Source organism: Bos taurus, chromosome 2 (assembly GCF_002263795.3).
Source record: "Bos taurus isolate L1 Dominette 01449 registration number 42190680 breed Hereford chromosome 2, ARS-UCD2.0, whole genome shotgun sequence".
In the NCBI taxonomy this organism is placed as follows: Eukaryota; Metazoa; Chordata; class Mammalia; order Artiodactyla; family Bovidae; genus Bos; species Bos taurus.
The window spans coordinates 46,331,011-46,343,707 of record NC_037329.1 but is presented as its reverse complement, the minus strand read 5'-3'; the positions used below and the strand labels follow the sequence as shown (position 1 = coordinate 46,343,707).

Sequence of the window (12,697 nt, the reverse complement as noted above, 5' to 3'; positions counted from 1 at the left end):
TTCCTAAAAGAGCATGACATATAGCCTAGTCACAATTAATGATAATCTCCTCCTTTCTTTCTATATGTTTTATAAATAATTTTATAATCACTTTTCTGGCAGCTTCTCACTGTGTTTTTTATGTATTTGTCATTTTACCAGACTGGACGTACAACAGATATGAAAACAGAACCTGATTTTTTTTACTCCCATCTTACGTGGATATCATTAATTTATAAAGACATTGTTTTGCTTTTTTTAAAAAAAAAAGACAAACAGCTGGCTTGATGGAAAATCTGCCCTGATCTCCAGAGAACAGGGAGTTCAGACATGATGTAAATTGACAGAGGGTGAAAAAGTAATCTTCAGGCAGATAAGTTAGTGCGGCCAGGATGGGCAGGACATGATGGCATTTGCCAGAGAGAGGAGAACACAGGCTGTACAGCCACACAGCGCTCTTGGAAAAGGTGATGTTGGGAAATGATACTAATCAGCTTACCAGTGTTTTCAGTAATGAAAGAGTGCTAAAAAATATAGAAATGAAGTTTTAGACATGAAAAGGAGGTTCATCTGCTTAGAATCCTTTTCGGGTTACTGTTCTGTCTCAGTTGATGTTTTCCTAAACACCAGTAGAGGCCTCCAGACACTTCACTAAGTAAACAAACGCACCATCCGCACATGGGAGCCCATGGTACCCATTGTGTCCACTGACATGGGGAGAAATCAGGTGGAATCTTTGCAGAAGATGGTTTCAGCCAGGGTCACCTGTAATCAGAGGAGCTGCTGGTCTTTGCTGTATAGCTTGTCCAAAACTCGATTACAAAAGAAAGATACTTGTTCTAGAATTGAAGGAGGTCATGGTATGTATAATTGTTGTTCCTTTAAACTGCATTTTACTGATTGTCACAAAGTGGGCATTTCTCTCTTAATAATCCATTATGTTATCAGTAAGACAGTTCTAACTTGCCCAGTATTCTTAGAATCAAAATAAGAATACTGGAGAGAAATGGAAACCAGGTAATTAATTCACAGACTTCCAACCTGGGTTATTTGGCAAGTACCACTTTTTTGTCTCAAGTTCTCAACTGAGCATAATCCTAAAAGAGGAAAAAAAAGAAAAGTTTGCTGAAGAGTCATGACCCATGGAAGCTTCATGGAAAATGTAGCTAACTCATACAGAGCCTGCTAATGACAGCCTGAAGCACATCTTTTGTTGGAAGTGTGTGTGCATTTTTCTGTGTGGTTGCAAATAAGCACCAAGGTCTACATGATCATTATTGATTAACTATATATTTCCCCCACTCAGGTTTTAATGAATAATCATAATTAGAAGGACTCCAATGCCCCGAGATGTCTACTGCTTCTAAGGTAAATCTTCATCAGATTTTGCATGTCACTGATAAAATCCACTCAGCCCCAAACCTTTATTAACTGCTTTAAGACTCCAGCAGCTTCTTTATACGTTAGACACTTCTCTGACTGTACCTTTAGCTGACAGTATAAACACATTCATTTTGCTGTCACATCAATTGATCTTAGCTAATTAGGAGCGTTTTAGGGGCCTTAATTTGATAAGGACGTGTGAATGCGTTTTTCCCCCGCAGCAGGTTTGCTGTTTGCTGGGGTATTAGGGGAGTGTTAATTAGGCACAGTTCTTCTGTCGGGTTGATGGTTTTTAAACAACATTCACCAAACGGAAACTCAAACGGTCAGAGCAGAAACTGGGATTGTGGCCGTTGGTGTGGTTTGTCAGATCAGGTTAGTTACCTCTGGAATCGGAATCTGACAGAGGTGAGCATGTTGTGTACCCTTCCAGCACCAAATCTGACTTTTCCTTCAGCAAATGTTCCTTATGGTGGAGGTCTTCCTCTCCGCATTTCAGAACGTCTCTGGAGGAGGCTTTCTCCCTTCAGTCACTGTCATTCTCTCGCAACCCAACAGTATCCAGTTTGGTGTTCATCCCGGCCCTTCTTAGTTTTAAAAGCCGAAAGCACAGCTTTTGAAAATTCACTGGCCCTGAAGTACATACAGAAAATCTTTTGAACAGTTTGGGTCCTGGGATTTCTTTGTTCAGTCTCTTCTGCTGAAGGCAAAGCGGGGCTGGCTGGCTGGCTTTGGGTCAGCCAGGAGCAGTGAAGCAAAGGGAAACAAACAACAGAGCAGCTGAAATTCCTGCTTGGAGCTTGTTTGTAGATGGAGCTCATACAGTGTCTTTTGTTTATTTGTGAGACTTTACTTAGGGAATGCATAAAAAGGAACTTGAAGTAAGTAACCATTTAAGAAACCGAGGAAAAGGGATGTCTGATAACAGCATTTTCAATTTTAAGGCTGAGAGAAATGCTCATTTATATACTGTGAGTTTTTCTGCAAAGATACAGTTGCTTTCTAAGGCATATACATTGTGTTCCCTTTGTTTCTCTTGTAGCTTTACACTGACCATTTACACGTTTGTCTTCCATCCTGCTTGTGATCAATCTATAAATAATAAGTTCAAATAAAACAATCTCTGAATGTCCTCCAGTAATAACCATTTGATTCTGCAAATCAAACCTTGAATGTTAGCCTCATTACCAAAAGACCAGTTGAATTATTAAAACCTTCATTGAAAATACCTGCTGTTATCTGCTGTTTATAACTATCTTTGAGTCCTAGACTATATGTGCCTAAAATAAATGAAGGAAGCCCTTAAGAGAGTGCCTGGCTCTCTGAAAAAAATCTTGATAAAGTGGAAAAAATATCGTATTTGGAGACTCCATCCATCTGTTGGTTATAAACGTGTTCACACGGTCTTTGTGACTTAACTGTCTTCTATGTAAGATGATAATGCCTGTCTTCTGACATACTTAACGGTATCTTTTTTTTCTTTTGTCATCCTACTGTTTGTCCTGATCCTTTTTACTTTTGAAAGTCACAACCATTTAAAAGTAGCTGGCAGATAATGAATATTTGTTTATGTGACTATTACCTGCTATCCCCCATTAATATAAGCTCCATGAGGGTGTGGTATCACTGTGTGTTATTCACCACCATGTCCCTATCGCCTGGCGTGTAGCAGACATTCAGTAAACACTTGTTGCATAACTTAATGCAATATCAGCTATTATGGCACCTAATGTTAATATTCTAATTTTTTTGTAGTTAAGATTTACTAGCTAAACTCCAACATAAACACAAATTACATAAAAAGAAAAGCAGTATTTATATTTGTATTTGAAGTAAGGCTGAAAAAGAATTATGCAAACTTCCATCTGAAGAACACAGGAAAGTGCAAATCCAAACCAAAGAAAGGAAAAGAAGGAAATTCTAAAAATAAGATCAGAAATCAATGAAAAAGGAAACAAACTTAAAATAGAGAAAAATGAACAAACCAAATTTGATTTATTGAAAGTACTAATAAAAGCAATATATCTTTACCAAAGCTGACCGAAAGGAAAAAAATATTACCAATATTAGAGATTACAAAGATGGTCGATAATATAGATACTAAAACATTTAGAAAGGCAATATTGAGAAAACTTTAGGCATCTACCATGTAGAATAAATGGAAAAGTTTTATGAAAAACAACTTACCAGAAGTGATACAGTGTAAATGATCATATGTGTTTTGAAGAAATTGAATATATTGTTACTAAAACTTCCCACAAGAAAACTTCAAGACAAAATGACTTCCTCATAAATACTTATTAATATTTATAATAAGAATGAGCTTATAAAAAATGACTCTAGAGTATAGAGAGGAAGATTTCTTAACATATGAACCCAGAACAACTTTAATACCAAAATCTGATTAGGACACTACAAAAAAGAAAAATTAGTAACCAAACAGATGTGAATGTCCCTTAAAATTAGGAAAAATAATACAGATTATATATCCATATCATCCATAATCCATGACAACACACATATACATATATATATATCCAATTTTTAATGAGACTTAGTAAAGTTCCATTTAAGTAGTCATTTAAGAGTGGCTTAACTTTGAGATACCAGTCTGTGTCACAATTATGTTCATAGCAGCACTATTTTTAAAAGTTACATACTAGAAACAACCCACATGTCCATTAGTAGAAGAATGGGTATATAAATGGTGGTGTGTTTATAAAATGAAATGTTATATAGCTGTAAAGATAAATGAACTATATACAAGAACACAGAGGAATGTCACAAAAAATAGTATTGAGCAAAAGATGCAAGACACAGTATTCTAAATCAGATAGTGGTTAAGCTTGAGTGGAAGTAGAAATGACTGAGAGGCAGCAGGAATGAGGTTGGAAATTTTCTTTTTTGATGTGGGTGATAGTTACTGAGATAGTAACTATCTCACCAGAGTTCATCAAAATTCATCACCATATTCATATGTTTACTGAATCCTTCTGGATGAATGTTTATACTTCAAAAAGGATTTCAGATGAAACACACACACACAAGCAATGTAATAATGTAGCCTGATACTTGACCTACAAGCTCAGTGTTCGTGTCTATGTATATGTCTGCAGATTCCCTTTGTGACCACTGTAGTGTCAAAAATATCTTGTTTAGCAGAAAGTAAGGGGAGAGATTAGATGAGAACTAAGTTGCTTAGTATGGACAACAGGTGTTCATAAGTATTAGTCACTCAGTCATGTCCTACTCTTTGCAGCCTCATGGACTGTAGCCCTCCAGGCTCCTCTGGCCATGGAATTCTCCAGGCAAGACGAATGGAGTGGGTTGCCATTCCTTTCTCCAGGGGTTTTTCCCGATCCAGAGATTGAACGTGAGTCTCCTGCATTGAGGGAGATTCTTTACCATCTGAGCCACTAGGGTGTAAATAGATCTGAGTTCATGATATCCATATGGGTTTTTCTAAACTTATTTTTTTTCTCTTAAGGATTTACATTGTAATCATTCTTCAATGCTACTAAGCAAAAACACATAATCATTTTCATGTACAAAGAGCATTTTATTACATAGCTATATTAAAATTTGAACATCTTAGGTGGTTTTCAAATTGCAGTCATTCTAAACAGTGCCTACATGGACTCCCTTTGCAGTGACTGGAGTACACCACTTCTGGCAATGTGCCATATACATGATGTTCCGCTATCACTCAATGCTCCAAACTAACATGGCAGTGAGAAATGCCCTCCCATTGTATCCACAGATCTTAATCATTCGACTTTACTTTCCCAAAATGGCACCTCATAAGATTTAAAATAATGTTCCTAGAGACCATTCCTGTTTAGAGATCTTTGTTTCTGTTGTTCTGTCTCTAATAGAGATCTTAGGTCTAGATAAACAATTCAAAACTCATTACTTAAACTCTGCTTTATTTGCTGAGGAGACTGGGATATTATGGAGCAATTCTAAAACTTTCCAGTAATTAATATTTTGCACATTTTTAACCTAAAAATGAGGTGCTCATTTTGTGAGCATATTTTAAATTCCTAGTGATGCCTCAACTTTCCAGGTTTTCTTATTCCAATAGGACCAAATTCTAGTTAAAAAAAAAGAGAGAGACAGAAGAAGAGCTCTGCAAATATAATGATCTCTCATTTTACTTGACACTATATTTCCACCTAAGTGAATTCACATTATACTTTTACAGTGGTAAATAGATGTTCATAATACATTAATCCATAGTTCAAAAGAAAGGATAAAATATGTTTCTGTGCCAATGTTTATTTAAACTACTGTGAAAAGAGTGTGATTCTGACATGATGCAGCAAGATTACTCTCAGAAGGAAAACAAAATAGTCCTTTTTCACATGAGATGCAGCATCTACACTGGTGAACACAGTTGACTGTTTGCAACAGTTAAGACAGAGAGGAGGCATTCATTGAGAAAAATTGCATAAAGCAAACCTGGCCAGAGAACTCAAAGCCAGTAAAACTAGATTTGAGTCAAGCAAGGAAGGAAATTTTCTCCTCAAAATACATGGTAGATGACATCTCTTTCCTTTAAAATATTTAAGTAAGATGAAAGTGAAATTGAAACTGCAAGTTGCTCAGTCATGTCCGACTCTTTGCGACCCCATGGACTATATAGTCTATGGAATTCTCCAGGCCAGAATACTGGAGTGAGTAGCCTTTCCCTTCTCCAGGGGATCCTCCCAACCCAGGGATTGAACCGAGATCTCCCACATTGTAGGTGGATTCTTTACCAACTAAGCTATCAGGGAAGCCCTTAGGTAAGATAAGCCAATTCATAACACTGTGCAGGAAAACAAGTCTTAACAAGTCTTAAGGAATTACTGATTTAGTTGTCTTTTGATAAACAAATTTACAGAGGTCTTGTATCCATTTCTTTTTCTTTAATCTGTCCTTTTAACTCTGGTTTATAATGAATTCCGTCTGCTTGGGGGGCCTAAGTAAAATTTCATAAAAACAAAATGAGTAGACTGGAGAAGTGTGCCATTATGTATTTTTATTTTTCCATGCCTTTGAGAGAAGTTCTTCATGACTTTGTTCTCTAATACCAAGGTAACTTTGAATAGCCATCATTTGGGGGTACTTTGCTTTGATACCCTTGTTCACTGACCCTGCTGCTGCTGCTGCTAAGTCACTTCAGTCGTGTCTGACCCTGTGCGACCCCATAGACGGCAGCCCACCAGGCTTCCCCGTCCCTGGGATTCTCCAGGCAAGAACACTAGAGTGGGTTGCCATTTCCTTCTCCAATGCATGAAAGTGAAAAGTGAAAGTGAAGTCGCTCAGTCGTGTCCGACTCTTAGCGACCCCATGGACTGCAGCCTACCAGGCTCCTCCATCCATGGGATTTTCCAGGCAAGAGTACTGGAGTGGGGTGCCATTGCCTTCTCTCACTGACCCTAGACATTTGCTAAAGGGTGTTTTTTGTCCCTCCCTTTAAAATTGCTGATCACATCGGGTTTTCCATAAGAGACATAGATGTGCTTCAAAATCCAAAGAAAGGTGACAACATAGTAGGATAAATGCACTAATTGTTCTTCCAACAAAATCTGTAAAAATTTTTAAATGAACATCTGTTTGAAGAATAGGGCTATTAAAGGGAATGTTCTGTACAAATAGTGTGCCATGCAGAATAGTTGTACAATAATGCTGTGAAATTGTTTAATTAACTCATAAAAGAGGGAATCCAGTAAAGGAAATGTATGCAGTGCACTTTGGAGATATTTGACAGTCTTCAAGAGCAGATGTGATTATGATTATAATTATTTTAGTAAATTGAGCCATAATTTCTCTTTCTGTTGTAAAATAAGGTAAAGTATATTATGAATCTTAAGTAGAAAATAACCTTAATCATAAATAATTCATGCAAATCTTGACTTTTGTTTTAGGTTCAGCACTGCTATCATTTCCTTTTCTTTCGGTGAGGCGTACTTTTGTAAATACAACTGAGAAGAGTAAGCATTCAGCATGGAACTAGGGTGGATTTTATGTGTACTCTGTGGTAATTGGCTGCAATATTTTGTAGGCGTGACTTTCACCATAGATTTGAGCTTAGTTGCTTCAGTCGTGTCTGACTCTGTGACTCACTAGGCTCCCCTGTTCATAGGATTTTCCAGGCAAGAATATTGGAGTGGGTTGTCATGCCCTCCTCCATGGGATATTCCTGACCCAGGGATCGAACCTGGGTCTTTTATGTTTCCTACATTGGCAGGCAGATTCTTTGCCACTAGCGCAACCTAGGAAGCCCCACCGTAGATTTCAGGCTCAGGTCAGTCGCTCAGTCGTATCCGACTCTTTGTGACCCCATGAATCGCTGCACGCCAGGCATCCCTGTCCATCACCAACTCCTGGAGTTCACTCAACCTCATGTCCATCGAGTCCGTGATGCCATCCAGCCATCTCATCCTCTGTCGTCCCCTTTTCCTCCTGCCCTCAATAACCAGAGATTTAGATGACTATAAAAATAATTTTTTATCTCTAGAACGTGCCAATTATTTGTAAGATCATGATGTATAGGGCAAGTGAAAGTCGCACAGTCCTGTCCGACTCTTTGTGACCCCATGGACTATACAGTCCATGGAATTCTCCAGGCCGGAGTACTAGAGTGGGTAGCCATTCCCTTCCCCAGGGGATCTTCCCAACCCAAGCATCAAACGTATGGAGTAATTTTATTTTATTACCAGAGAAACTCAATCAGAGACCCTACAGTATTGAACATGAAGGTTACAACAGCGTTTTGTGTGTGTGAGGTCAACCAGTTTAACTCAAAGTAGATTCACTGACCAGACATTATATATCAAGTTTGTTAAATGTTGCTATGCAAATATATTATTATTATTTTTTATCCTTCTCTATTTTGGAAATTGCATATTTTATATTCATAACTTTAGTTAGTAATTACATAAATGTTATATTTTCTGTGTATTGCCTTTATCACTCTTATTAACTAAAATTACTGCTAGATGGAAATTAATCAGACAAATTAGTATGCTTACTCATGAAACCTAGATTGTAGTAAACCCCAAGATGAAGACTAATGAAACAATTACTTATTTAATCATTATTAAAAATGGGAACAGTGCTCAGATATCTGACAGTAAATGCAGCAAACTGTGGAAGTAGACAAATGAATGTGTTCTCCGTGACTGCTCTTTCATGAAAGCAAGATTATTATCACCTGCCGGGCATTTTGCTTTCATAGTCAACATTTTCCCTAGGGAAAGAAAATGTCTCTTCTTACTAGGAAAAGGGGAAATCTAATTTCTCCAATAGACTTCTTTCTTTGAAACTTTAGCTATTCTGACTCTGACTTTTCACAATTTAAGATGTATTTAAAAGTGTTCATAAGTCAACGCTGTAGATATTTATTATAGGCATCTATATTAGAAGCATACATATTCACTTTATGTATTTCTTAAAACAAATTGAATTTTTAAATTTAAGTAAAACATGCATTAGAAAGCAAAAGGTACTACAAGACTGATATTGAAAACCCATAATCTTCTCCATGTGTCATTGCAGCCACCTTCCCTGAGCCTTCTGCTAAGCTGCTGCTAAGTCGCTTCAGTCGTGTCCACCATATTCAATCATTCCTGCTTTTAGGTCTTTTGGTGGTTGCCATAATGTTTGACTTCCTTTCTTATTTCCCAACTTTAGAGATGATTAGCATTTTTCTGCTATACTAGCTGAAGATTTTATTCACACTACTTAACTCTAAATATTATATTAAAAACTTTCTGTTCTATCAAATTCAAAATACCATCTCTTGATTCTCCATAGTGTGAGGTGGGAAATTCAGGACTCCGAACACTTCTTTACTCTTCTTTCCACCATGTTTGGTTACTGGATAAAATATAATATACCCAGTTTAAATTTGAATTTTAGATAAACAGCTAATGTTTTTAGTAAAATATGTCCAACTCTGTATGAAACATTTATATGGAAAAAGTATTCATTTGGAAAATGGAAAGCTCGGTAAGTATTTTATTAACTAGATGTGAAAAGGAGGGATTTATTGAGGAGATACAAAACCAGGACAACCAGTTTACCTACATAATCCCAGTGTTAGGGGCTTGGGGTACCAGATACGTCTACATTGGGTTTAGGAGATGAGGCCCAAATCATGAAGATTGGTAAGGTAAGTCACTTCAGTCGTGTCCAACTCTGTGCGACCCCACAGACGGCAGCCCACCAGGCTCCCCCGTCCCTGGGATTCTCCAGGCAAGAACACTGGAGTGGGTTGCCATTTCTTTCTCCAATGCACGAAAGTGAAAGTGAAGTCCCTCAGTCGTGTCCGACTCTTTGTGACCCCATGGACTGCAGCCTACCAGGCTCCTCCGCCCATGGGATTTTCCAGGCAAGAGTACTGGAGTGGGGTGCCATTGCCTTCTCTGATGAAGATTGGTGGAAAGTTCTATTTAAGGACCAGGCTAAATCCCAAGTCCCATTCAGCAGAGGAAATGAAGTTTTTGTTTTTGGCAGATCTCATGTAGGGAGACTCTTAACTCAGGGAGAGCAAGCAAAACTAAGCACAGGGTGTGGCCCTACATAGGGAACAAGATTAAGTGAAAGTCTGTATTCTGTACTGGGAGTCTTCCAGCTCTTTTTTCCTTTTTGGCTCTCAGAATGCTGATGGCAGCACAATTTATCAATAAAAGTAATGTAGGGAGTTCCTTTTCTGGGCTCAAAAGACTGGTTCAAAACAAGAGATTTACAAAACTCTCATTAGGTCTTCTCAAGTGAAATAGCATGGTCTCCACTTTACCACTCATGGTAAAAGCCATCAATCCACAGCTTTTTTTTTTTTTCCAGAGTGTTAAGCTATTACTCTTAAATATAAATTGCTGGCCATGGGAAACCAAACATTGAAAATCTCCAATGTAGAAGGCAAAGACCAAGAAGAACAAGTAGAAAATGGAGACTCGGAGAAAGCAAATCTGATAAAGAATACAACTTAAAATACAAAAGAGCTACAAGTAAAGTTCTTAGTAAGATAAGGTATTGCATTTGAAACAAGAACAGGGTACATTCACAAGGGAGCATTGTTTGAACATGAATGATTGTGTCTGGGGAGTTTATAATTTCCTTGGTTCCGTCTCACCACAGCAAAAAGTGGAAGTGACAGGTGGACCGGTGTTATGGCTCAATTTTATTGGCAAGCAAAGGAAACAACATCCTGCAGGCATGAGGACGGGCCGACGCAAGAGACAAGAAGAGAAGCCCCCCGCTCAATTTTGGCTCCTCTTTTTGTTTCTTCCTCCTCTCCCTGAGCCTGCCCTCGTAAATTGGCTAGCCAGGAGGGCTGTTATTTTACCTGAGGTCCTCACTCTGGTCCTCAGACTTTCCTTTGTTCTATTTTTGTGGGCTTTTCCCTTCTTTGCCTTTTAGCCACTGCCATTCTGGACTCCTTTTTCCTATTCTAATCACCTAATAATATCATATAATTCAAGTATTAGCATTTTTTCAACAGAAACATTGAAACCTAGAAAACAGTAGAGCGCTGTGCAAAAATCCTGATAGAAAATAATTTCTATCCTAGAACACTGTAAAATAAATAATAATATAAAACCATATGAATCCAGTTTAAAAAAAAATGCATCACAATAGTTGCAAGTATACAGACATGGACATTTAATAAGTTAGAGGAAAGGTAATATATTGGGTTGGCCAAAAATATCATTCATGCAGTTTTTGCATAACATCTTATGGAAAAACTTTGAAGGAACTTTTTCTTAGCCCACTATTTTTCTGGAGCAATTAACAATAGTGCAATTTGAGAGTGGATAAGAAATAGGAAGTAAACCATGAATATGGCAGTTTCTTTGTGCTCACAGCACTGTGGCCTTTATGGGGAGCAGGAGTAGGTCTGTGTGAAGGATTCTTGTTGAGTGGAAAGGCAGAGATACCACCAGGGTTCCTCTAGTTAAAGGAGCCATAGACACTGATGACTCAGAGACTTGATGCAGTGTATCCTTTTTCAACTTGGTTTTCAAAAGCCTGGAAAATGTGTCAACACTGAAATGAAAACAGTTGCTGCCTTTTGCAGACCATGGCAGTTCTTTAGGATTCAACAATTTGGGGTGATTACCAACTGTCACAGAAAGACCTGGTTTTGTTTGGTGGAGTCTTGAGGCAAAGAAAGGAAAAGGAGATGCATATATATATATGTATGCTTGTTATGGGATAAGCCTTAAGACACTTCCACATACTCTTATATAATAAATCTTCCCCAAGGCAATGGGAATTTAATACAATACTGACACATATGTCAAAGAAAAGTAACTCTTAAATTTACTAAGCGATATTACAGTTTTGTTAAGCCAGTACTGAGCTGAGTAGAGGGCTCCCCTGATGGCTCAGTTGGTAAAGAGCTGAGTAAAATTCACTTTTTAAAAATATGGTTAGTAGGATACCACTAGCAATGCAAAAATTAAGCTGCACTAATAAAATTATAGGGTCCAGATCAAGGAAGACAATGATTTCATTGTTCTTTGCCTGGGTCATACCACATTTGGAATGTTGTGGGATCTGGTCAAATTGGGGCACAAGCTGTATAAAGGAAAAAGAACTGTGAAGAGAATCAAAATCAGATAGTATTAGGAATATTTAGAAGAACCAAAGTTATGCCTGGAAGAAGGAAGACTGATTGAAACACATTTTTGCTATTTTGCCACATTTAAAGCACTCTTGTGTAAAGAAAGGAATGGATTTTATTCTGAATTACTTCTGAGACTGGAAATGACAAATGGAAAATTTAGGAAGCACTTGAGGAGTGATTTCTAGTAAGTAGAAGTGGTAGAATACCATGTCTCACATGTTACTTACTGACCTTCATGGAATTGTTTAAGGAGTAAAGCATATTGATCATCAGTATACACTTTGAGAGAGGATTCCCATGTTGCAATAGAGGTTGGACCAGCTACAACTTAAAATCTGATCTAGGCCTAATATTCTAGGTTTTTATGTATGTAAGTCTTGATACTGTCTCCAAATGCTGATTATTAAATAAATAAATATTGGACATCTGTATGTCAGGGAACAAAATAGACCTTGTCCTACCTTCTGGAATGTTAAATCCAACAGAAGAGCTAGTAATTAAGCAGATAATTTTATAAATAATTTCAATTGTAATGAACATTATGAAGAAGTCAGGAATAGTATAGCAACATATAACACAAGAGCTAATCAAGTTTGGAGGGAGGGGAAAGATTTCATTAAAGAAGTTATGTGTAAGCTGAGACCCAAAGGCTGAATTAGCCAGTGGGAAACTGTTGCAGATTCAGAGTCAAGGTCCAGAGGAGTTAGAAAACTG

General features: G+C 37.6%; 1 long non-coding RNA gene across 3 annotated transcripts in view; it reads left to right on the top strand.

Moving 5' to 3' along the window:
• LOC104968526 (uncharacterized) overlaps positions 1–4,913 on the top strand; it is a 158,909-nt gene extending 153,996 nt beyond the window's left edge. For 2 of the 3 annotated variants that reach the window (XR_009491636.1, XR_003030444.2), the window contains 2 exons: positions 1,286–1,347; positions 4,622–4,913. This is a non-coding gene — a long non-coding RNA (uncharacterized lncRNA). Of the gene's footprint in view, positions 1–1,285; positions 1,348–2,404; positions 2,618–4,621 lie in introns of those variants that run through there. The other variant, XR_009491637.1, reaches the window with a different exon arrangement.
• Positions 4,914–12,697: the final 7,784 nt, after the last annotated feature.